General features: G+C 37.4%; 2 long non-coding RNA genes across 2 annotated transcripts in view; both read left to right on the top strand.

The window, feature by feature from the left end:
• Nucleotides 1–24,646, top strand: part of LINC02911 (long intergenic non-protein coding RNA 2911) — a 67,614-nt gene that overhangs the window by 5,078 nt on the left and 37,890 nt on the right. The gene's annotated exons all lie outside the window — the stretch shown is intronic.
• Nucleotides 334–2,347, top strand: LOC144337942 (uncharacterized). The gene is made up of 3 exons (XR_013411598.1): nucleotides 334–369; nucleotides 607–718; nucleotides 865–2,347. It is a non-coding gene; the product is annotated as an uncharacterized LOC144337942 (long non-coding RNA).

Genomic DNA, 24,646 nt, shown 5'->3' with positions numbered 1-24,646 from the left:
CCAGACAACAAACTCCATCAATTGGCTGGGCGCGGTGGCTCACGCCTGTAATCCCAGCACTTTGGGAGACCCAGGCTGGTGGATCACGAGGTCAGGAGATTGAGACCATCCTAGCTAACACGGTGAAACCCTGTCTCTACTAAAAATACAAAAAAATTAGCCGGGCGTGCTTGTGGGCGCCGTAGTCCCAGCTACATCAGGAGGCAGAGGCAGGAGAATGGCGTGAACCCGGGAGGCGGAGCTTGCAGTGAGCCGAGATCGCGCCACTGCACTCCAGCCTGGACGACAGAGTGAGACTCCGTCTCAATAAAACAAAACAAAACAAAAAACAAAAAACTCCATCAATCAAGAGGAACTTAATCTAGGGAGGTAGGGTAGGGGGTTGATCAGGAGGGGTAGTTTAGAAAAATCTTTATTTTGGGCCTTTTCTAGACTACTGGGGAAAGAAGGGAATAGAGTGGATGGTTATAAAATTTCAGAATCAAGAAAGTTTAATCTGAGAGTCCCAGTTGATGATGAAGACCATGAGATATTGGTATTGGGCACTTAAAAGAATGCCAAATTGGAAAGAATTATGGGCTTTGTCAGAGTTTCTTCTCTTTCTAGGCATGTAGAAGAGCCTATTTACATCATTAAGTTGCCAGTTTTGTGTATATACATATGCAGATATGCATGCATAGTATACCATAAGGCAGCTTAGCTGATTGTAGACCTTAAAGTATGCTTCTTTGTCCTTTCTATCAGTTCACAAATTCTAAGTAGGGAAGAAGTTCTGCCTTAGACCTTGGATTTTCAGTTTTCTGCTGTTTGGTCTGTATGTTTTACATTTTTAGCCCTTTGAAAAAAAGGTCATCCTTTTCCCAGGGTTCTTCTGCTCACTGGGTCAGAAGCATCCGATTTCCTGTCATCAGTTGCAGTTCAGCCATGTTAATACTAAAAGTATAAGAATATCATAATCCCAGAGTGATATAAAGACCTTTCCAAGGAAGATGAGATACCCGGAGGTTGTGAAGAAGTCTGAAGGATTTGACCATGTTCAAATGAAAAGCTTCAGTTCAGCAAAACACCAGAAGCAAATTCAAAAGATAAAATACACTCTGGAGAAGCCCATTCTCTCAACACATCTGACAGTTCACAAAGAGCAACTGCAGTCCAACTTAAAACGTGGTAGGAAAATGGGCAGCGTGCACAGAGGCAATACATAAAAAGAAATAGGAACGCCCAATTAACCAGCAAAAGCCTGCTCATTCCTAATGAGGGAAGATAAAAGCTTAGTAAAGATTAAAATTTATTGAAGATAAAAATGGACACTTCTGGCTATATGTAAAAGCATTGTTGGTAAGAGAGTAGGGTAATTGACTTGCTCCTGGGAAATAATAGGCATTCAAACCACCTCTATAAGTGAATCCACTGGGGGTATCCACTAGGAATAGTAAACAACTGCCAATACCCGAGTTTGTGGTCCAGAACTTGAGCAGTGATCTAACAAAGTAGAGGCTCCCCCTGTGTCATGGGCCCCACCTCTTAAGCAAAGAAGAATGCCTTATTTTGGTAACTCACCCAAATAACAGAACCTTTTTTTGATAATCTTATAGCATCTATTTGGTTAAGTCTGAGGCAGAATTTTTTTCTCCTTTGTATCTTTTTTTTTTAATCCTTGAAGTTTATTATCAAACTATGTCTTGATGTTTCTTCAGCATGTGAATAGGCCTTTCTATTCCCAATTAAGTGTTTCTTTCCTTTAATTCAGTAATCTACTAATCATGTATTTTAATTTCTTTTTCTGTCATCCCTCCCCACGCCATAAGCTACCAGTCACTGTACATGTTGGAGCTCTCCTTATTGTGCCAAAGATCTCTAATGTCATGTCTTTAGTCATTATTTTGTGTCAGAAATTTTTGTTCTTCCAGGGTCGTCTGGCAATGTCTAGAGACATGCTACTGGCACCTATAGAAATGCTAGTGACTTCCAATGGGTAGAGGCTAAAGGTGCTGCTAAACATCCTACAGTGCCCAGGACAGCCACTGCCACAACAAAGAATTATCCAGTCCACAATGCCCATAGTGCTGAGGAGGAGAAACCCTGTCCTAGGGTCAAGGTTGGATGCTGACAAGACTAATTTCAAGTGATTTCAAATGATTGTGGGGAAAATACACAGAAGTTGACAGGAGCAATATGTAGATATTTCCTCCTGTAAATTATATTTCCCTAATGCTAATGCTAGAGCATTTGGAAGCATGTGTATAAATATTTGAAGCACAAAACCAGAGAGAGGCCCTTATGTATTTAGCTTCTAGTTTTAAATAATAGATACTACAATAAACCTTGATTAAACCTTGATTATCTGACATGCTCTGGGTTTGTGCTTTTTGTGTGGGTTACATTTTCTAGTTAATGAATGTTTAACCACAAAATGTTTTTGTTTCAAGCTTTGCTTTGCAAAAATATAGCATTTCTAACTGAAGTGCTTGTAATGTCCCTGGATTGTGAAATAAGCTGAAAACCCTGAAATTCTATATAAATAAAGAAGGGGAGAGTATTATGGTTATGAACACAATTTCTTCTAGGTATGAGATTGGACTAAAATGGTAACTGAACCCAATGTTAGAATTTCTGAAAGTGATTTTAAAAGTAAAAGTCAACATCTAGCAATTAATAAACATCTATCTAAGATTTTATTTAGCACTTTAGTCACGTATACAACACTCTTACCAAGATGAAGAAACTCCATGAGACTAATGAACTGATCTGTATTTGCTTTATATCTTTTTTCATAAATACACTTATTTGAGTAGTTCCTGTTCTAATTGTTTGCAAATTCATTTGCATGATTTCCTTCAATATTTCATAGAACCTACAAAATTAATTACTTGATCTCTGTAAGAATAAGCACCCTGTCCCTTCCCTTTCTGTATTAAGGCTAATTTAAAGGGAGGAAAGCAATTTAATAGAATCTCATTGTTTACTCACATTACACGTGCATAATGAGATCTCAGTAGGAAAGGATGCTGAATGCTACCTTTGAGACTCAATTAGTACCTTGGGGCAAAAATATGATAGTCTAACCATGTAGTCATTAAGACTTCCCAGATGATAGCCTTTGAATGGTCAGAACTGTAGTTTCTAGAGCTCCTCTCAATTCTTCTAAAATGCTAAAAAGCAGGTTCAGAAGACGGTGGGCAAAGACTACAGGAGCCAGAAATCTCCATCGTCATCACTGTACTGGTCTGTCGAGGTGGCATAATTTCCAAAACTCACTGATGCCTTACGCTTGATACAATGATGTAATAAGCTAAAACAGAGCAAGAAAAATTATTCTCTCATATATTTTCCTTTTTTGGAGCCATTTCTTGACATTCCCCCTATATCCTCTCCATAAAGAGTTGAAATAAAACAGTATGACGAACCCTGAAAACTGATACAGAAGTTGTTTGTCTGAAGAAAAGTTTGGATGCCATTTTCTTTTTTCAGTTTCATTCTTTTCCTCAGGTGTTCTTTACATTAACCAGAACCTATCTTAAGTATATTATGCGCATTCATTCAGATTTTTTTTAACAATGACCATCTTCATTTATAAGGGCAGTTGATTTAGAGGTTACTCAATCCATTGTGTCTTTGGATGTTGCAGCACTATTTATTCAAAGTTAGTTGGACAACATCATTTTGCTTACATGTACTCGTGTTCCAAAGAGAATTTAATTTTGCTTACAAAGATACCATATCAAAATGATGTTGTGTTCATTTTTATCACTGCCTGAAATCTTGAGGGCAATCAAAATAGCAGGTAACACAAAGACTCTATTGGTCATTATTGGACACTTTTTGCAGTTGAGGACACTGTAGTCACCAAGTAACTTATTCAGTGTCTGCTGTGCCCTTGTGCAGAGTCTGCCGTGCCCTTGGCACTGAGTTGGATACTGTAAAAACATTACCTGATGAATTTTATCTCCAGGAACATTTCCCCTTTTCAGAACTCAGCTATTCGGGAAATTTCTCCAACTAAAAATAGTCAAAAGACATGAATCTTTGATCAAACCTTTCATCATTCCAAATAATGGAATTGTTCCTCTGGCCCTGACTAGAGACTTATTTACTCATACTTTGCCCGTGTGTTTAACAATCTTTATTTTCTGATTTCCCAGTTCATGATGCTTTAGGAACAGTGAGTTGGAAGGTGATAGAAGGTTCCCATTAGAGGCTGGGCACGGAGGCTCACACTTGTAATTTCAGAACTTTGGAAGGCTTAGGAAGGTGGATCACTTGGGCTTAGGAGTTTGAGACCAGCCTGGCCAACATGGTGAAACCCTATTTCTACTAAAAATGCAAAATTAGCCTGGCATGGTAGCATGCACCTGTAATATTAGCTGTTCAGGAGGCTGAGGCAGGACAATTACTTGAATACAAGAGGCAGAGGTTGCAGTGAGCTGAGATTGCGTCAGAGTGAAGATTCCCATTGGAGGCACAGTAATGGCTGAAAGCCTCAGCAATAGGAGGAGAAATTTGAAAAACAAATAGATAAAAGACAATATGCTTCAGACTATGAGGGCATTAAGTACAAGGGTACCAATAATAAGGCACAGTGCAATAATGGATGGCAAAAACGTGCTTAACATACTGTGTTTAAGAAGACAGAGATGTATAAGATACACCATAAATGTTCTTCTTGCCAAAATATTTACAATTTTAAAAATGCTTGGGCTTAAGAAAGAAAACCATCAGTTATCTGGAAGACTCAGCCACTCTGGTGGATTTATTTTTCTGTATAGCAGACGTTTTAGCATTGTTGATGAAGCACAGCTAACAGTAAACATCAAGTGGCAGGATGTCATTAAATGCTGGGTTGTCTGCCATCTCTTTCCATAGGTTCTAAGAAAAAGTAAGTGATTGAAAGCTCTAATAGTGAAAGAAGGTTTACAAGTCTGTGCTAGGTCTTAAAGCTAAACTAGAATTTGAATAAGTAGTGGGGTTTCACACTGATTAAATATGAAGTCAATTTTTTTGTCCCTTTATTCTCATCTTATCTCTGGATAGTAGTCCAAGAAAATGGACCACTTGAGAGTAGAGATTCTGTAAAAATCCAAAACAAAGTCTTCCATCTTCACTGTTTCCTCTGCCTTCTTCCACCTCTCTTCCTCCAACCATCCTGAGTCAAGTTATTCTGCTCCAGTGTGACATGAAGAGCAGAGTAAGGCAGTAGAATCCATGTCTTAGGTTTAAATTCGGGAGCTTACCAACTGGTACCCTTGAACAAGATGTTGAGCCTGTGTTCCTGCAGATGACACCAGCACTCACAAATTATGATCCCACTGATCGTGAATCATTAGGACAATGCTGGTGATGAGTATTTTCCACAACACAAAATCCTATAAGAAACATTTTAAATGTTAATTTTCCATTGAGTGATGAGATTCTTCAGGATTCTTCTTTTCTCTCTCTACACACCTAGGACCTCAGGGGCCTGATTATGGGAACAAACTGCCCTTTGGGACTTTAAATTACTCAGCAGCAATACCAATGCTGTGATTATTATTGCATGTAGTTTAAATCTCTGCATGAAGAACAGATAGGTGTAAACACCTCTTTTTCTTTCCAGTATTTGCTATAGGAAAGTATGTAAAAAATGACTATTTGGCTGATCAAGTGAAATGTACTAAGAAATTATAAATGTGTAGATGGCAAGAATGAAAGAGGGAATAGTTATGACTCCAAGTCAGTCTGTCTGGAGGTTTCGGGAGATATAGTGATTGATGAATGCCTGTTCAAGTCATCATGGTCTGTTAGGTTCAAGTCCACAGGCTGGAAATTCTTATTAATCAAATGAGGTGGGGCAGAGTGGCCACTCATACAAGATGAGCTTATTCTTATCCAAACCAGCCTGGCTATCCTTGCATTTACCAGGGGTAAGGCCTGCCGTGTCTCACTCAGACTTGTACTCTGCTTAAGTTTTCCTCCTAATAAGAAATAACTCATTGTTGTAATTGATTTGAGAGTGAATCCTACTTTGTGTCCCCAGGGAAATCTGCAAATGCCCAAGGCTCATCTTGTCCTCTCTCATCACCATCCAGCCTCATCTCCTTGAACCCCTCCTCCCATTGGAGCCAGAATGATCTATTTAAAATGCAAATCTAACCACTACTCCTGTTATTCTCTAAATCTTTCAGAATAAATTCCAAATTTCCTAGCATGGACTACAAAACCCTCTGTGACTGGTTCCCTGCTCTGCGACATAGCCTTCTGCCAATCACCAACTACAAATTTATGGTCTACCAATGCCAGAGTACTTACCATTCATGAGGCCCTCCCCTTCTTACCAAGACACTGTTTATACCTCCATGCCTTTGTGCTGTTCTCTTTATTAGAGCTTCCTTCTGTACTCTTTTCCGTGCTATTCTTCCTCATTCTTCAAGATTTAACACACACATTTTTTTTCTGACAAACCTTTCTTTGTAACTCCAGAGTGGGAACTGAGGGAGTTTGTGGTTTTTGCTCACATCGATCTTTGTGCATAGCTCTCTGCTTATCATAGTACATTGAAATGATCTGATTATGTGTTCTTTTCCCATTAAAAATGTGTGCTTTACAAAGACAAGGACTGTATTTTGTTTATCTCCAAGCACTGAGCATCAGACTTGGCAGCCTACTCAGTAAGTGTGTGTCAAACTGAACCATTGTGTTTCTAGAACCTTCTGACCATGTGATCCATTCATTGGTTCATGAGTGGAGGTCTACTTTGATTACCAGACAAACGGGAGAACTGGAATACTTACCAAGCCAATAGAGATTAGCTAGTGGTTGTCTACATATTCAACTGAATCAAAATCTCTATGTTTCAAAAGTCATTTTAACATCTCCTATGTTGCTAGCATCATAATAGGCATTACCAGCATCCACTAATGACCAGGCAGACCACCTGTCCTCAAAAGATTTGTTCTCTAGAGAAATAAAGCTAAATCTAGATGCTACAAGAAAAGTCACAGCCTTGGGGTTTCAGTGAGAAGACAGACCAAATGCTTTTGAAGTAGTCAGAAAAGACGATAGGGTAAGAGATACTCCAAATGCCATTGGAAAATGGCTAAGACTTTGAAAAATAGAGATAGGGAAGAGGTAAACAGGAAGTGGGAGATGATGCTTTCTAGCCAAAGGAATATCACAGGAAAAGACATAGAAAAGCCCTGAGTATAGTTAGGTAACATGAGCACTCCTGATAGTTCACAATCTCACTCCAATGTGACTCATCTTCCATCCATTACCCGCACCTCCAGCCTCCAGCCACCTTAACTCCTTTCACTAGCCTAATGGTTCACAATAGAGTGATCAACAGAACTATTGTTGGGCCCCATGCCCAGATTTCAGATTCGGTAGTTTAAGTGATGCTGTGATCTGGGCCACTTTTGAGAACTGCTGCAAAACTTCCCTTTTAACACCATCACGGCAAATACCTGAAGGCATACTCCCCACTCCCACCCCAGACACCTTAGCAGATGAGTTTCAGAACTCACTCAGAGCCTTGGGTACTTCGCATCTGGAGGAACAACTGTCCCTGGAAACCACAGCCAACTGTCCATTGGCAAAGTGGCCACCACCATTTCAGTTGCAGAGCAAGGCAGTGCTTTCCCATCATCCTGGCAAATGAAAGACTAACTTAGACCATCTGGTTCTGTAACACCCTCCTACACCACTGCTTAAAAGCAACCGAACATATTTTCTCTTACATTTTGTCAATAAAATATTGCTCCCCCAGGCTGTTGGCTTACCACATTTGCAGCCCTTAAGCAAAGTGGGAGGAGTTAGTGGTGGCACCAAGAGGACAGCCATGGGCAGAGCCCCTCAGCCTTTTGCTGTTGACTCTCCACTACCCCCTCTTCTTGGGGGCAGATCCTTAAACTGATGCCTCAAAATATTTTTTAAAAGCGCAACCAAATATATATGAAGACCTTTCCTGGCTGCTGTGCCCTTTCTGTCCTGTTAATTTTGCTTGGCTTTAAGGGAGTGAAAAATCAATGTCTAGCATTTCCAACGGCCAGGTAGAGTGTGTACACATTTATCAAGATTAATTAAAAAGTAACAAATTGTAAAGTAATAACATTAACAACCAGAAGAAAAAGTGTAGACATTTTGACAGTCTTTTTGAATTTCATTAAAAGATGGTAGTGACAAAAACCCCAGAGACTATTTCTACTTTACTAAAGAAATAGGTCACAGATTCAATTACAGTCACTGAAGCATGGACTCAATCTATCATGGCAAATTAAGTACATTTTAGCAACCTACTTTCCTTTAAAAATTTTATAGACACTTTCGGTGGAAGAAGAAAGACTATAGAAAAAAAAAAAAAGAAATTGCAAAACCAAGTCCCACCCTACTCCCCGCCCTAGGCTTTGAGTAAGCATTTGGCTTATTTGCTTTGGGTATAAGACAGAAAATCATTAAGAAATACTCAGCGTGCTCACAATTATTACTCTTCACTCTTTCATGGTTTAATGATGCAGATTTGGAATTGGGAGTGGGAAATGGCTCCAAATTAGAATCGCTAAGTCTTCAAAGTAGGGCTTTGTTCTCCAGGCGGGGCCCCACCCCCTGCTTTTAAAACAGGACTATTTGTACTCGATAGCTTTTATCCTTTTTTTTTTTTTTTTGGCCTTTGAGTCTCAGCAGACCCATTGAGTTCATTTCTGGAAAGATAAACAAATAAATAAATAAGACTTGTGTGGCCTGTGGACATATGGTTTAGCAAAGTGCTGGTACTGGGAGAAGGAAACACCATCTTGCCCATAACAAAACTGGTTTCATGTTGACAACTGATGTTTAGGAAGGGCCTCTTGCCCAGCAGCGAGCAGGGACCATCTTCGAGACACGCAGCCACAGTAACCACCAAGCGTGAAGGACTGAGATCCTTATGTGTGCCCTTTGACAAATAAGAACCTGGGGCTGCTTATGGCCTTCAAAACCCAGGGCAGGAGTCTTAGGAATCTGTTGATTGGCCTGGCCAGGAAGCTTCAGGAGCCCAGGTGTAGGTCTTGCTCCTCAATGACGTGGCCAGCAAAGCCCCTAGTCCGGTCAGTGCTGGGAGTGCTTAATCCATGGCAGCGCCACCTTTTCTCTTACAGCTCTTCCGGGTCTTTTCCCAGTGCCTCTGTGTAATGGGCACAAAGAAGTAAGCAATTGCATGTGCTCCCCAGAGAAGCATTATAGTGCTTCATGCATCTCTAAATTATCTTGCTATTGCCCAATTAAATCAGAACCTCTCATCGGCCAGGCTGAAGGCTAAATTTACTGATTGAATCTCAGTAGAACTAACTGGTAGAAATAAATTTTTAATTTTAATTGCGAAATTGCAACTCCCTTAGAGATGAGGTTTCACAGCAGCTAGTACTCTCCAAAATATTGCAAATACAGAGGTATTCACAGTCTACTTGCTTGGTAGTATCTCTCTTCATAGATAGGTAAATGATAGAGATAGATAGATAGATAGATAGATAGATAGATAGATAGATAGATAGATAGATTTAGAGATAGATAGAGATAGAGACAGATAAAAATAGAGATAGAGATAAAACTGAGTCAAGAGCTACCAGGTCTTCTTATAGTACCAGCTCTTTGAAACTACAGAGTTGGTATGTCTACCTGTGTGCTCTTTAACTCCCATCTGTGAGACTATTCCTGGAAAGGGACAACAATGAGTTTGGGGATGACTCATGAGACCAGAAAGTCTAAAGACTGGCAGCAAACTGAGGCTGCAGGTTCTCCATATAAAGATGGTGAACTCACATTGGTACTCACGTGCAGTAGCTATACTTGTCCTGAATAGATGAGGGGACAAAAAAAGATGCGTATTTAGGTGGCTGCCTAGCCTCCCACTTAGTTTAAGATGGTGTGATACGTACATTTCCTCTATTTATCCTTCAGCTAACTTGATACAGTAGCAAACCCTATTGCTGCTTCTGAGTTTAAACCTGTACTACTGATGTCTTGGTGAAAAAAAAACAACCACTAAATATACCTAAATATATTTATAAATGTGTAATATATTCAGTAATGTTTAGCACATAATAATTTTATATGCTAAATACAATTTTATACTGTATTATGAATTACACTCAGTGCAGCGCGATGGTCATACTGTGAAAGGCCCCTGGGAACTGAGACCAAAGGAAGAGTTGTTCCTACCTCAAGTTCACTGGCCAAGTGTAGAAAATGCCTGCAGGATTTAAAGCAAGGTCCTGTCCTCAAGCATTCTGGTTTAGCTGTTCCAGGGTGGGCCAAGTTTTGGTAGTTGTTTTTTAAGCTTTGTCAGGTGATTCTAATATATAGCATGGTCTAGTATCATTGATTTAAATTTTCTTTCTCTTTCTGTATTCGCTGAATTTGCATAATTTAAAATGACTTTCAGTGTGACTCCCTTATGCTGCTCTCTCCTGCCATTTGGGGAACAGTCAACTTCCAAGACCAACCTTGTTTCTGGAGAAGGATTCTTCCCACATGGGAAAGGCAAGGATGGTGCTGAGCCTGGCGAGTCTCTGCTCGGGGCCTTTGACTGTGCCTGAACACACATTTGCTAAAACTGACAAAGTAAGACAGGAGGTGGGGCTGCCCAGAAGGACAAGTGCTTTGCTTTGTAGCCTTCGAAATGATTTTAAACCCCTGAGATCAATGCTGATAAGATGGATATTTCAGATCAATGCTGGGCAGTATGAAGCCAGAAACTGGTCGGAAAACCTCTGGAAATACGTGAGATACAGCTCAAAACTCTAGATAAAATCCATCTTTCTCTTGTTTGAGTTTTTAAAAGGTAGAATCAGATGGTGCACTAGGCTTGGTGTCCTTGGGAGATGGCCTAGCATAATGGTTAGGACTACAGACACAGAAGCTAATTTGTCTGTGTTGAATACTCACTCTGCCATTCGCTAAGTGATTTGGGGCAGGATACTTAATTCCCATGTGCCTCACCTTCTTCATCTGCAAGATGGGGACGCTAATCACACCTAACTCATAGGGTAAATCTGAGGATTAAATTATGTAGTGCATGTAAACTGCTGAGTCTGGTGCTTGACACACATTATGTGCTGAAGAAATACAGCCATTGTTCTATGTATTATCAGAGGCGTTATGCAGGGTAACTAATTGCTGGATGATTCATTCTATGTCTTCAGTTACATTTTCTTTTCCTAGCTTACATAATAGAATAAAGGATATATTTTCAGAAAAAAGATATTGATGTCCACCCCTGGTGGATCATCAGTGAGGCAGTATAGGAAAGAGGGCTTGGAACTGGAAGCCTTGTACCTTTCAGCTACCTGTGGGTGACTTTGGGTCAAGCCCTTGGCATTGTTTGAATCCAAGTTTTATTAAGTTCAAACATAGGATTTACTTTCATTGCATCCTTTACTGAGATTTTCACTAGGTCCTTATGAAAAATTATTCATGTTTATGTCACACTTTACAAAGAACTTATAAATCATTGCATTCAAGCCTCATGCTAACATGTTGAAAAATATACTATTATCCCCAATTTACAAATGAAGAAATGGAAGTCAAGACTTTTCCCAAGGCCACCAAACTGGTTAAGTGGCAAGTACTTAAGGCTCGCAAGTTCAGTGATGTTTCTAATAGACCGTAAGTGCACCATTTTAGATAAATGGCATATGGCAACATGCCTAGGAAATTATAGTGTGCAATATAAGTGGTATGTATTATCATTATTTGGGGACTTTCCCTTTGATATTATGTAAAGAGAAAGGTAGCACAGAAATAACAAGCCTTAGGTATTATAGTCAGTCACTCATCATTCATTAGCAGTAAAGTTGGTGCCCAGTGACTGAACCCCTATTCCCAGTGTTGATTTAGGACAGACATCATACTATTGATGCCTTTTATCATTTACCCTTCTTTCCTTTGCTGATTTTCACTTCAAGGTGATACACTGCTGACCTATTAAACAGTGATCTTTGTCCACATGAAAATTAATTAGCTGATAATTGTCTGGAAGATAGAACAGTGACTAAGAGTTTGGAAAGTAGAAGGAAGTTCTCTAGGAAGTAAACTAACCAGAGTTTTTTTGGTTGAGTTATTTCCTTCCATCTGAGTCTCATTCTGTCTGCCCCTACTCCTGCTCCCTGAGAAGCTCAAATATCTCTTGATGAACTTGGCATAATAACCACACACAGCTGGACGGCAATATGGCTTGAGAAGGAGTGTACTCACAGCCTGTAATGTTAGATGAGCTTCAATTTGTTCAAACTACTTGCTGTGTCAGTCTGACTCCAGGCATCAGTGTGAAAAATGGGAAATTTAGTTACCTATATAGATAGTAATAGCCACATTCATACCTTGAAATGTTGTAATATTTTTGAAGTTACAATGCACACACGTTTCAGGCGATTGTTGCCACAGTTTGGTGAAATAGGCAGGTGTTTTCTTCTTATTATAGAGTAAACAAAACTCAGACCTGGGGAAATTTTTGACTGGTCCTGTTTTACAGGGGCAGACTCATGTCTTTACTAACTCTGCCTTTTTGTGTGGACACTAATCTTTTGCCTACCCAGGACAACCACTACCAGGACAAAGTATTCTTTTATTTTGTAAAACTAGGCCCTTTTTTTGGGGGTGGAGCTCCTATATTCCCAACTATACATATTTGTTTACAGTTACAATGCATTGATCAGATCTTATACCCTGGACATGATTGATTGATAAAGGGTTGGACATCCAACCCAATGTAGGCCAATCTCTTCCCAAAATTTTTCAAATTGGAAATAGGAGACAGAAGTTTACAGCCATGGAAGCTTAGACAGCCGTGTTTTTCACTGTGTTGAGAAAGCTGGTTTGCATGGAAAGAATGAAGCCAGTAAGCAGAGAAACAGAGTTGGGGAAAAGAGAGAATCTGGGTGGCGTTGGAGTCCCTGGTACCAGCTGTTCCTAAGACTGTGTCCGTTGGGAAAATTATCCTTCAATAAGGGTTTGTAAGAGTTTTTTCTCTCAGATTCAGCTCTATCATAAAGCGGTGACAGGCATTGCATTTCAGAACCTTTAGCTCTTTAACAAAGTGTGGCAACATTTTCGACTTTTATTAGAGAGTTCTTAATAATTTCTTGTGCAAATGAGGCCAATTAGACAATCCTGAAAACAGGCATATGGATCCATGTATACTATTTGGGTTGTGCAAGAAGTTCAGAGTGTACTATGTGGAATGCATTAGGCGAACATCTGAGAGATTTGAGATTAATGAAGTGGGAAAATAGGAGGTTGGTGCAAGGGAGCTATATGTAATTGACATCCACTCATTTGTTAAGGTCAATGTAGAACCTGTTTTTTGGTAGATATGTCTTTTTTTTTTTTTTCTACAGCATCTTAAAAACTATGCATAAAATTCTCAGCAATATAATTCTTACATTTGTGAGCATTTACATTAACAACGCCTTTTATGCACATTCTTGCCTTTACTTGTCACAAAACCTTGTGAGATAGGGAGGTCCTGTCACTCCAAATGCTTGTAGTAATGAGGACAGAGGGGCTTGAAAAAATTAGTGGTTGAGGAGACAGAATGCCCTCGGAGGTTTTATTGGATAGTACTTCTTGACGGTGTTTATATAAAGGATCTAGCAAGTTTTCAACCTAAGTGGATGTTTTTGTTCTTGGTATTTTTTCCCACCTCTTAACACTTGCCTGCTCTAAATGTCTGAATTCTCCAGGGTTACTGAGCAATCCTCTGCTTTTTAGGCACCAAGTGTAGCTCGTGTAATATCTATGAATTTAGTTTTTAAGTTTTCTAAAGCTAATGCCTAAGGCCTTCTTCAGAATATTTTACAATGGTTTATTGCTTTTTAAAAATAATTGTATATCAACCAGGATTGGCCTAGGACTCTCATAAATTTTTATAAACTTAAAAGAGACGATGTTTTATAATTTGTTAAACTCCAAAAAATATAGGTATATTTTATGATCTCCCCATTTTTTCCTTCTCCTGGCTTTCTTTTTGTATAATGCACAGCTCTCCCATTCTTAGCAAGGAGGGTTTGAGTGCAATTGGCTTCAGCATAGGGATTCTGATTGGGTTAAGGCAATAAGCCACGCCTATCTTCCCAGCTGAGATTGGTTTAGGGATGGACCCTTAACCCCGTCTGAGCCAATGAGAGGGTGGGTCACAGGCGAGAGAGCTTCAGGAAGAGGCATTCTTTTCTCCAGAACAATGTGATTCAGTGGGACCCTGTGAGACATGGACCTATTTGCAAATAGGTCATAGGTAGAATAATAAAACTCTAGTGTCATAATTATTTTATATAGGGCCTGATTTAATGCATTGTGGAATATTCCACTGAATGAAATCATCTTGTAGACTGTAAGCAGCAGACTAAGATACTAAGAACTAGAATTTGTACACCGTGATTGATTATATTACAATAATTTAGTTCAAAGTAGACATCATTATATCTCATCTAGAATTTCCTTCTAATGTGAGGAAATGTTTCTGCATGGTAAATTTGGTCAATTTTGCAGCACCTGTTTCTGAGCCAGAGACCCTTACAACTCCCTGCGGCTGGAATGCTGGGGGTTCTGGAAGCTGGGCAGCACCCCTTTGACTCTAATATGGAGTGGACATGTGCCCTAGGGTTTCCCCTCCAGTCTAACTGTTGTCTATCCCAGGCCTACTGTTTTCAGGAAATGCTATACAGTTGCATAAACAAGTTCAAAACCAGCTCCATTTTTCTGGTTGACCGAATAGTGCTGTTTAACATGGAAAACACATTTACTGGTGAGTCCTCCTTTGTAGTTAAATTCATTCCGATTGCCCCATCTTGTGGAAGAAAGAAAAATAGCCAGATTCTTCTCTTTGGGTATATACTGTAAAAGAAAAAATTCAACCCATTTATCTCTCTCTTTGTCTACAAGCTCTTCTCTTTCACATGATACATTCCAAATACATTATTCTGAAGAAAGGCCTGTAGTCCTCACATATTTGCAACCTGATCCCCTTTCTTTACTGGTACAAGACCAGTATGCGATGGTTGCATTCAGAAGTGCTAGACAGAAATTCATTGCTGCAGGGGAGAACTCAAGCTCTGCTACCAGAATGTAGGCCCAAGTCAGAATCCATTTGTGCAGGTCAATCTCTCAACCTGCTGAGTTATTCTCAGAATCCTGGAACAATAGTGATCACTCTATTTCCAGGTATTTGAGATACTCTCCTCTTCTTAAGCCAGTCTGCCTTGTATTCACTCACTGGTACATCGTTGTCTATTCAGAGGAAGAGTAGATGGAATCAATTCACATATTTGTTCATTCACCAATCTACTTATTTATCCATTCATTCACCTTTTAACTTTTTTTGTTTTTTTAACTTAACATTTATGTATTGAGAATCTTCCATATGCCGTGTACCATGCTAGGTACTAGGGAAACAGTAATGGGCAAAAAAGTCACATAATCTACCTTTATGGAATTGGCACTTTTATTGGAGCTGGGTGCAGATATTAATTAAACAATCAGACACATATATAATTGAAAGTTGTGATAAGTCTATGGAGGGTACTGTGGGACCATAAAAGGAAGACCTAATGTATGGAACCTGACTTTTCAGGATAAAGGGACATTTGAGCTGAGATCTGAAGAGTAGACACTCAAGGAGAGACAGGGGCGTGTGGCAAGAGCATTACAAGCAGAGCCTGTGAGCTGGGAAGAATGCAGTGACTGCAGCGGAGAGAAAGGAGACAGAGTGGCTCCCAAGAAAGTTATAGAATCAGTCCGGAACCAGATTATGTTGGGCTTTGAGGACATATTAGGAGTTTGGCCATCTGACCACATGGTTTGCAAATAGAAAGCACTGTTCTTTCATCAAACAAGGCTGATTTAGTCTGACCTTCCTTTGCTCTGGCTCACAACAGTTGTGAAAAAGGAGCCAAACCAGTGCTTTCTGGGTGTCCCTATCTCCTTCTGGGCCAGCAAAATGCGATAGGTTCCGCTATTTATCCTGTGCCCATCCTCTGCAACCTTTGAATCACAGCTACATCTTGATAAGTTGTTGTGTAATTTCTCAAATTACAGTTTCTTTGTGGGGGACGCCTACGATTTACCTAGCACCTAAGGGTGTTTGTTTGTGGGTACAAATGACTGTTGATTCTGTCTCTAAGCAACAAAGAACAGCTTGCCTCTGCAAGCAGTCAGCCTGAAAGTTGCACAACACTGACATCTGCTGCTTGTATGCAGTCTGAGATTGTACCAGGTCAGAAAGAGGAAATGTAGTAAAACTAAATGTTTGAAAACGTTGGGCAAACGCGCACACACACACACACTCTCACACACACACACACACACACACACAGGTGTGCGCACACAGCTCCTCTGCAACCTTTGGTCTTGTACTTCTGATTTTTCAATAATATACAAGAATAGAAGGCTAATTTCAACATGATGTTTTCTTACTGTCAATATTTGCCAATTGGACGAGGTGTTCACATGATAGAAGATGAAGTTTCTGCTTGGCTTTGGAGGAAAAACAATTGACAAAAACCTAGATCAATGTTTTCACTTTGCAAATATTAATACAAGGCATAGAAATAAATGAAAAAAGGTATCAACTTTCATCATAAAGGCAGCTTAATGATAGTGATTTTGTGGATGACATATAATATTTGCATAGTAATTTACCATTTCTAAAGCATTTTAAGATGTCTTTTCACATTTCCTTAGTCATTCAACCATTTATTCACTATATAATGAGTGCCCATTTTATGTGAGTGATTAGTCTAGGCTGAAAGGATTCTCTTGGTCCTGGCAGGGTAATTAAGGAAGAGTACAGCATAATGCTTAACCCAATAAGCATTGGATTCAGACTTTGCTGCTCTAAGTGTCCATGACCTTGTGTGTTTAATGGCCAGTGACAATAACAATGCCTATCTCATCGAAATGTTGTGAAGATTAAGTGAAAATAATACATGTAGAACATTTGCTACAATGCCTAGTACATCACAAGGTACTTATGGAACCATGACTTTAGGTATCCCAATTTTTAATGTAGGAAACAAAAGATTTTCGGCTTAACAATGTTTCATGATGAGAAAGTAAAAAATGGGTATGCAGTTTATGAGTTTATGACTGGGATATCATGAGGGTTAATGGAAAGGGGTAGGTTGAGAAGGCTGGGAAGGAGGGCTAGTCCTATTATCAAAGAAATCTAGTGTCTAAGAAGTTTTGGCTTCATCGTGTAGGGAGATTTTAAGGGAACGCTGTTCTCAGAGTAGTGCTTTAGGAATATAGATTATTGCGGTTAAATGACAGGAAGGAACAGAGATAGAAAGCAGAACCATCAGTTAGGAAGTTCTTACATGGGCCCTGGTCTGAATTAATTGGGCCTTGAGACAGACCAGAGATGATGGTGGGATGCAGAGTAGCAGGTTGATGAGGATATTACAGAGAATGAATCTAGATGAGATGTTGGCTGTTGAGTGTTTATTGGCTGTTTCATGGGATGGCTACATTGTAGCCTTTGAGATCTCATTCCTTGGAAACACAAAAGAAAATAATTTTTCCCTTTTTTCTGTTTTGCTGTTTATGTTGTGTGGAGATCAAATTCTAACCCAGAAAATTCAGTGTGTCCCAGCAACTCGTTTATACAGTAAACAATCAGTCTGTGTTCCCTTGACAGGAAACTGCCAATGGCCATCAGAACAATCACACATTCTTCCATCGGAGAAAGGCAGCCAGGACAAACTTTGAAAATCTAATATGATTGGTCATATGTCTAGATCCTCTGGGTTTAGACTTCTGAAGTAAAAAATCTCTAAAAGTTGTTTCTGGAAAGTGAAGAGAATTAGATCTTTAAATGTAGTGAAAGTGAAGAGAGCAAAGTAAGAAATGGAAACTATTAACCAGCACATGTAATAAACATATGTAAAACTGTATAATCTATAGCAAATAGCAAATACATGTTCTTTTTTATTATGGAAACATTTGTCAATATTTATCATATTACCATAAAGAAAATCTTAAGAAATTCTAAAACATACAAACCTTAGAGCAACTCAAACCCAAGGTTACAAATCATTTACAAAAGTATGTAGCCTCATTGTGGATATTTTGGTTATTAAACAAGAAAGATGTAAAAAATTTAAATAAATTAAATATTTAACTTATGAAACTAAAGATAACACCAACACAATCCAAGTAAAATTATTAGATAACTAATGATAATAACAACTGAATTTAATAAATTAGAAAACAAAATGCAATTAATAACCAAAAACTTCTTCAGAGCATTAAAGTTACCCCCTCTTCCTTGAAAGTATTTAAAAGAAGAGACAAGAAGGAAGAGAACTACAACTTTTAAAATAAAACAGAAGTTAGAAATATAAATGTTAAGAGATTAGATGAGCTAGAAGAAATATTTCGTGCAACATTATGTCAATACATTTAAAAATATAGATCAAAATAATAACTTCCTAAGAAGATGAGTTGTTAAAATTGGCTCAACAAAGATAAATCAAGGAAGCATCCACACTATTCCAGTAACCAGAAAATAAATGTAAATATTTGTCAAAGATCTACTCTTTAAAAAGATACCAGGATTATGAATAACTCTTATGTAAATTTGATAGCCTAGAGAAAATGAACCAACTTCATGAATGACATAACCAAATCTCACACAAGGACAAACGGATTATCTAAATAGGCACATATCTATAACCAAATTGAATCAATAATTAATAACTTTCCAAAACAGATAGCACCAGACCTGCATGTATTCACTAGTGAATCCAAACAGTTAAGGAAGAAATGCTACTATGTTTTTACAGTTTCTTCCAGAAAATAGAAGGAATACTTCCTAACACGTTCTATGACACAGCATTAACATAATACCAAAACTAGACAAAAACATTACAAAAAGAGGAAACTAAAGACCAATATCTCTCATAAACATCGATGCAAAAATCTTCAATAAGGTACTAGCCAATATTTAACAATATAAAGAATTATGCACATAGCCAAGTGGGATTTATTCTAGGTATAAAAGTCTAGTTCAACATTCAAAAATCAATGAATATAATCTATTACATCAATAGGCCAAAGAAGAAAAATTATATAATCAGTTAAATCAAATAAGTAGTTGCAGAAAAAAAGTTTGACCAAATCCAACACTCATTCATCATGAAAACTCGCAGTAAACTAGGAATAAACGGGAACTTCCTCAACTTCATAAAGAATTATATACAAAAAACAATAGCTAACATCATAATGGTGAGAAAATAGATGGTATCCTTCTAAGATCAGGAACAAGGTAATAATGTCTGCTTTCACCACTCTTGTTCAGCATCATATTGGAACCCCTAGCTAATGCAATAAGAGAAGAAATGGAAATAAAATATATAAAGGTTTGAAGAAAGAAATTAAGCCTTCTTTGTTAGCAGATGACACGATTGTCTATGTAGAAAATTTCAAAGAATAAATAAATAAATAAATAACTCCTGGAGCTATTAAGCACTTATAGAAATGTTGCAGGATACAAGGCTACTATACAAAAGTCAACTGATTTCCTATATACCAGCAAACAACAGGATTTGAATTAAAAACACAATACCATTTACATTAGCACTAAAAAAGAAAATGAAACACTTAGGTATAAATCTAAAAATATATATATAAGATCTATATGAAGAAAATGACAAAACTTTGATGAAAAAATTAATGAATATTTAAATAAATGAACATATATTACATGTACATGAATAGGAAGACTTAACATCATCAAGATGTCTGTTCTTCCCAAATAAATCAATATATTCAATACAGTACCAACCAAAGTACCAGCAAATCATTTTACGGTTGTCAACAAGCAGATTATAAAAAAGACCCAAAATAGCCAAAAAAATATTGAAGAAGAACAAAATTTGAGGTCTGACACTAACAAACTTCAAGGCATACTATAAAGCTAGAGTAATCAAGACACTGTGGTATTGGTGAAAACAGAGACAAATATGTTAACAGAACAAAATAGAGTACCCAGAAATAGATCTACACAAAGGCAGTCAACTGATCTTTGACAACAGAGCAAAGACAATTCAATGAAGGAATAATAGTCTTTTCAACAAATGATGTTGGAACAACTGAACATCACATGCTAAAAAATGAATCTAGACACAGATCTTACAGTTTTTGCAGAAATTAGTTTCAAATAAATTATGGACCTAAATGTGAACTACAGTACTATAAAACTCCTAGAAGGCAACAAAAAAATCTAGGTGACCTTGGGTTTGGCACTGATTTCTTAGTGATCCATAAAACAACATTGTGATCAATCAATTGTGATCCATCAAAAAAATTGGTAAGTTGGACCTACTTCATTAAAATTAAAAATTGCTCTACAAGCACACTGTCAAGGGAATGAAATGACAAACTACAGAATGGGAGGATATATTTGCAAAAAACTTATCTAATAAAGGACTAGTATCCAAAATATAAAGAACTCTTAAGATTCAACAATAAGAAAACAGCCAACTTTAAAAATGAGCAAAAGACCTGAACAGATATCTCACCAAAAAAGATATGCAGGTGGCAAACGAGCATACAAAGAGATGCTTACCATTATAGTTTACTATGGACCTACAAATTAAAAGGATAGTGAGATACCACTACTCACCTATAAATTAGAATGGCTAAAATCCAAAACACTGACAAATGATGAGGACGATGTGGAGCAACAAAAGCTCTCATTCATTCCTGGTGGGAATGCAAAATGCTGCAGCCACGTTAGAAAACAGTTTGGCAGTTTTTTCAAAACTCAACATATTCTTACAATACAATCAGCAACTGCTGTTTTGGATATTTAGCCAAATGAATAGATAATTTATGTCCACACGAAAACCTGTACATTAGTGTCTATATAGCTTTATTTGTAACTGTCAAAACACAGAAATGATCAAGATGTCCTTCAATAAACAAAATAATAAACAAATGAAGGCAAGCCCATACAATGCAATATTACTTTGCAATAAGACGAAATAAGCTACCAAGCTACTAAAAATGTGCAGGAACATTAGTACATATTGTTAAGTGAAATAAGCCAATCTGAAAAGGCTATGTACTGTATGATTACAATTACGTGACAACCTGGAAAAGGCAAAACTATGAGGACAGTCAAAATATCAGCATTTGCCACGGGCTTGTGCAGAGGGAGGGGAGGGGAGGGGAGAATGAACAGGTGGAGCCCTGGATTTTTAGGGCAGTGAAACTATTCTGTATGATACTATAATGGTGGGTACATGTCATTAATACATTTGACAAAAGCAGTAGAATATACACCACCAAGAATGAACTACAAACTTTAGTTAGTGATGATGTATCAATATTGGCTCATCAGTTGAAACAAATATGCCACAGTAATGCAAGATATTAATAATAGGGAAAATTGTATAGGGGAGTGAAGTGGGGAGTGAAGGGGCCTATGGGAACTCAATGTACTGTCTCTTCAATTTTCTCTAAACCTAAAATTACTCTAAAAATGAAGTCTATTAATTTTAATATATATAAATTAGATGTTGTTTTATATATATATATATATATAAAATTAATGAATAAAAATTTAAAAATGATACCTTGGCTGAATGGTTTTAAAGGGCACTCTTTTTGAATTTAGGTGTTAAGGGCAGCTAACACCTAAATTATCCAGATAATGCAAGAATATTTTCAAGAAGCCAAAGATCCCAAATTCCTTTGAACAAAATACCAAAACCAAATGGAAATTACACCCCAAAAGAAAGCCACAACCTAGCCTTACTTAAAAATGAAAATGCAAACATCTAATACAATTTTAGCAAAGAAAATACAGCCATGTATTAAAAGAAAAAAATTATATGTTTAACATTTTATTCTAAAATTTTTAGAAAGGGCCAATATTTGGAAATTTATTAAGGGGAATTCCACATCAAATATTTTCAGAAAATAAACTCTTGGCGATTCACCATGCACATTAACATATCAACAATTTTGCAGTCCTATAGTACAGCAACCTGGTTTTGGTTTAAACCAGTTTCCCCAAACATATTTGACAAGGGAACATGCTGTTACTTTTAAGTTTTATCCACTAACATCCCATAAAATACACTGCTCAATGCAGACATGTTTCTCTCCTTCAAGTTGCATAAGGGGCTGTAGCAGGCAGACTCATGGTCCCAAGATGCCCATGTCCTAATCCCTGCAACCTGTGAATATGTTATCTTACATGGCAAAGGGGAATTAAGGTTGTTAATCAGCTGACTTTGGATAAGGCAATTATCCTGAATTAACTAGAAGTGCTCAATGTCATCACAAGGGCTTAAAAATGGAAAAGGGAGGCAGAAGAGAGAATCAGAGAAAGAGATATGAAGATAGAAACAGGTCAGAATGATGTGAGAATGACTTGACCTGCCCTTGCTGGCAATGCAGATGGAAGAAGGGGCCATGATCCAAGCAACGTGAGCAGACTCTAGAAAATGAAAAAGACAAGAAAGGGATTTCTTGAGAACCCTTTAGAGCCTCTTCGAAAGATTCCAGGAAGGAATGCATCCCTGCTGACACCTTGATTTCAGCCTGTTGAGATCTGTGTTGGGCTTCAGAAGTGTAAGATAATAGATTGGTGTTGCTTTAGCCACTGAGGTTGGGGTATTTGTTACAGCAGCAACAGGAAACTAATATACAGACTGTCTGTTTCAATACTTCCTTAGAAAAACCCCTAGCTTATTTTTGGTCTTCTACAATTAAACTTGAGAAATAAACATACTGAAGGGAAAGTGAGTTGGAATTAGTACCAAGTCAAAATTTTATAGCATTTTTACAGTATAATTGTCAGGTTCATTATTGTGGCTGTGGTGCAGTAGGAATAATACAGAACTTGCAGTTTTAATGTTTGTGTAATCTTGAGAACACCTTTTTTTCAGGTTGTTTTTTCTTTTATGCTATCTCATGGAGTTATTGTGAGAACTCAGAGTCACTATTTGACAGTACTTGAAAGCAGGGCTTTAGGGTGACTTGCAGGGTTTGAAACCTGGCTGTGGTCCTTGCTGGCTGTGTCATTTTGGGGAATTTCTCTCCTGCTTACCCTGCCTATCTTACCCCACTTCATTTCTTATTTCCTTTCCTTTTTCATGCAAATTTTGCCAGGTAATACACTCATATGTGTTAAAAACCAATAAATTTATTATAAAATTTCAAACAGTGACACATCTTTGTCTTAACTTTATCATATATCTGCCTGGTTCCCCCATCACCTCCTCTCTGTGACATGCACCCATAGGTACCCACTGTTCTTAGTTTCTTACGTATATTCCAGAGTTATGAAATTGAAGACAAAAAATAGAAATTCATATTTTACATAAAAGGTGTATACATTTTATACATTATATACATCATATTGCACTTTTCTTTTTTTACTTAAAAATGTATCCTGAAGACCATTCTCTATGTGCACATGGAAGGCCCCTTTATTGTTTTTATTTTTCCCAGTTGTATGATATAGCTAAATGCATATATTATAATTTATTTAACCTATTTATGAACACAATACTGTTTCCAGTCTCCTCTATTACAAACAGCATGGAGGTAAATGGTCTTATACATAAGTAATTTTACATGTTTGTAAGTATCAGTAGGAAAATATCCCAGAAGTGGGATTGTTAAGTTAAAGGGTTTATACATTTGTAATTGGCAGATGTGAGTAAGTTTCTCACCTTCTCTTAGCTGTAGTTTCCTCATTTATAATTTACAGATAATCATAAACATACTTCATGAAGTGGTTTTGAGGATCTAATGACGTATCATGTAAAGCACTTAGCATTAAACACATTTTAACTTCTATTAATATCACTATAATATTATATCATGTTATAAATTGCAAAGTGCTAAGCATAGTACTTTAAATATAGAATATTAATGTTATCAAATTCTGTAAGTGCTAACTTGGGGATAGCACATGCAATCATATTTTAATAACTCACCTAATAGGTAGTAGTTCCTTGCAGTTAGCATATTTATATGTTAGTTTTGCTACTAATTTGTTTAAAATGTTCTTTTCCTTTAAAATATGCTAAAGACTTTCCCAATTATCCAAATTATGACAAATTGAGTAACAGTTAACTGCTCCAATGGCAAGTTACCCTTCTCTATTAAAATAACTTAAGCTGCATTTTAGCTAAAACAGCCCAAGTTGAAAGTTGTCCAAAGGTGTTATAAGAAATAATGTATCCCAATATGTTATTGGATGATTTTTATGAACATTAGAGGGGTTGGAAGATGTGTACCCTATTCTAAAAAAGATAAATAGTCCAATTGGAAAAAAGTCTCAACTCAAATAATTTAACTCTCTCATTATGAAGATTTCCATGAAATAATTGAAGAGTTGTTAGAATTCATATGAGCTGTACACCTTATACATTTCAACATATTTATTACGTAGGAGGTGTCTATTATATATTCATTATTGTTATATGCACTTAAAGATTAATATTTGCCGTTTGCTATCCATATGTAGGATAATTTTACAGGCCACAAGTTAGATAAAATCACACAAACAAAATAATAAATGTCTAGCTGTAATTAGCACCTTACAAAACTTTCAATTTGAATGTCATATAAAGAAACTATGGGATTTTGAAATATAATAGGTCAGGATTTAAGAGGCCTTTTT

This window comes from Macaca mulatta, chromosome 20 (assembly GCF_049350105.2).
Source record: "Macaca mulatta isolate MMU2019108-1 chromosome 20, T2T-MMU8v2.0, whole genome shotgun sequence".
NCBI lineage: Eukaryota > Metazoa > Chordata > Mammalia > Primates > Cercopithecidae > Macaca > Macaca mulatta.
This window is presented reverse-complemented; position numbering and strand designations above follow the sequence as displayed.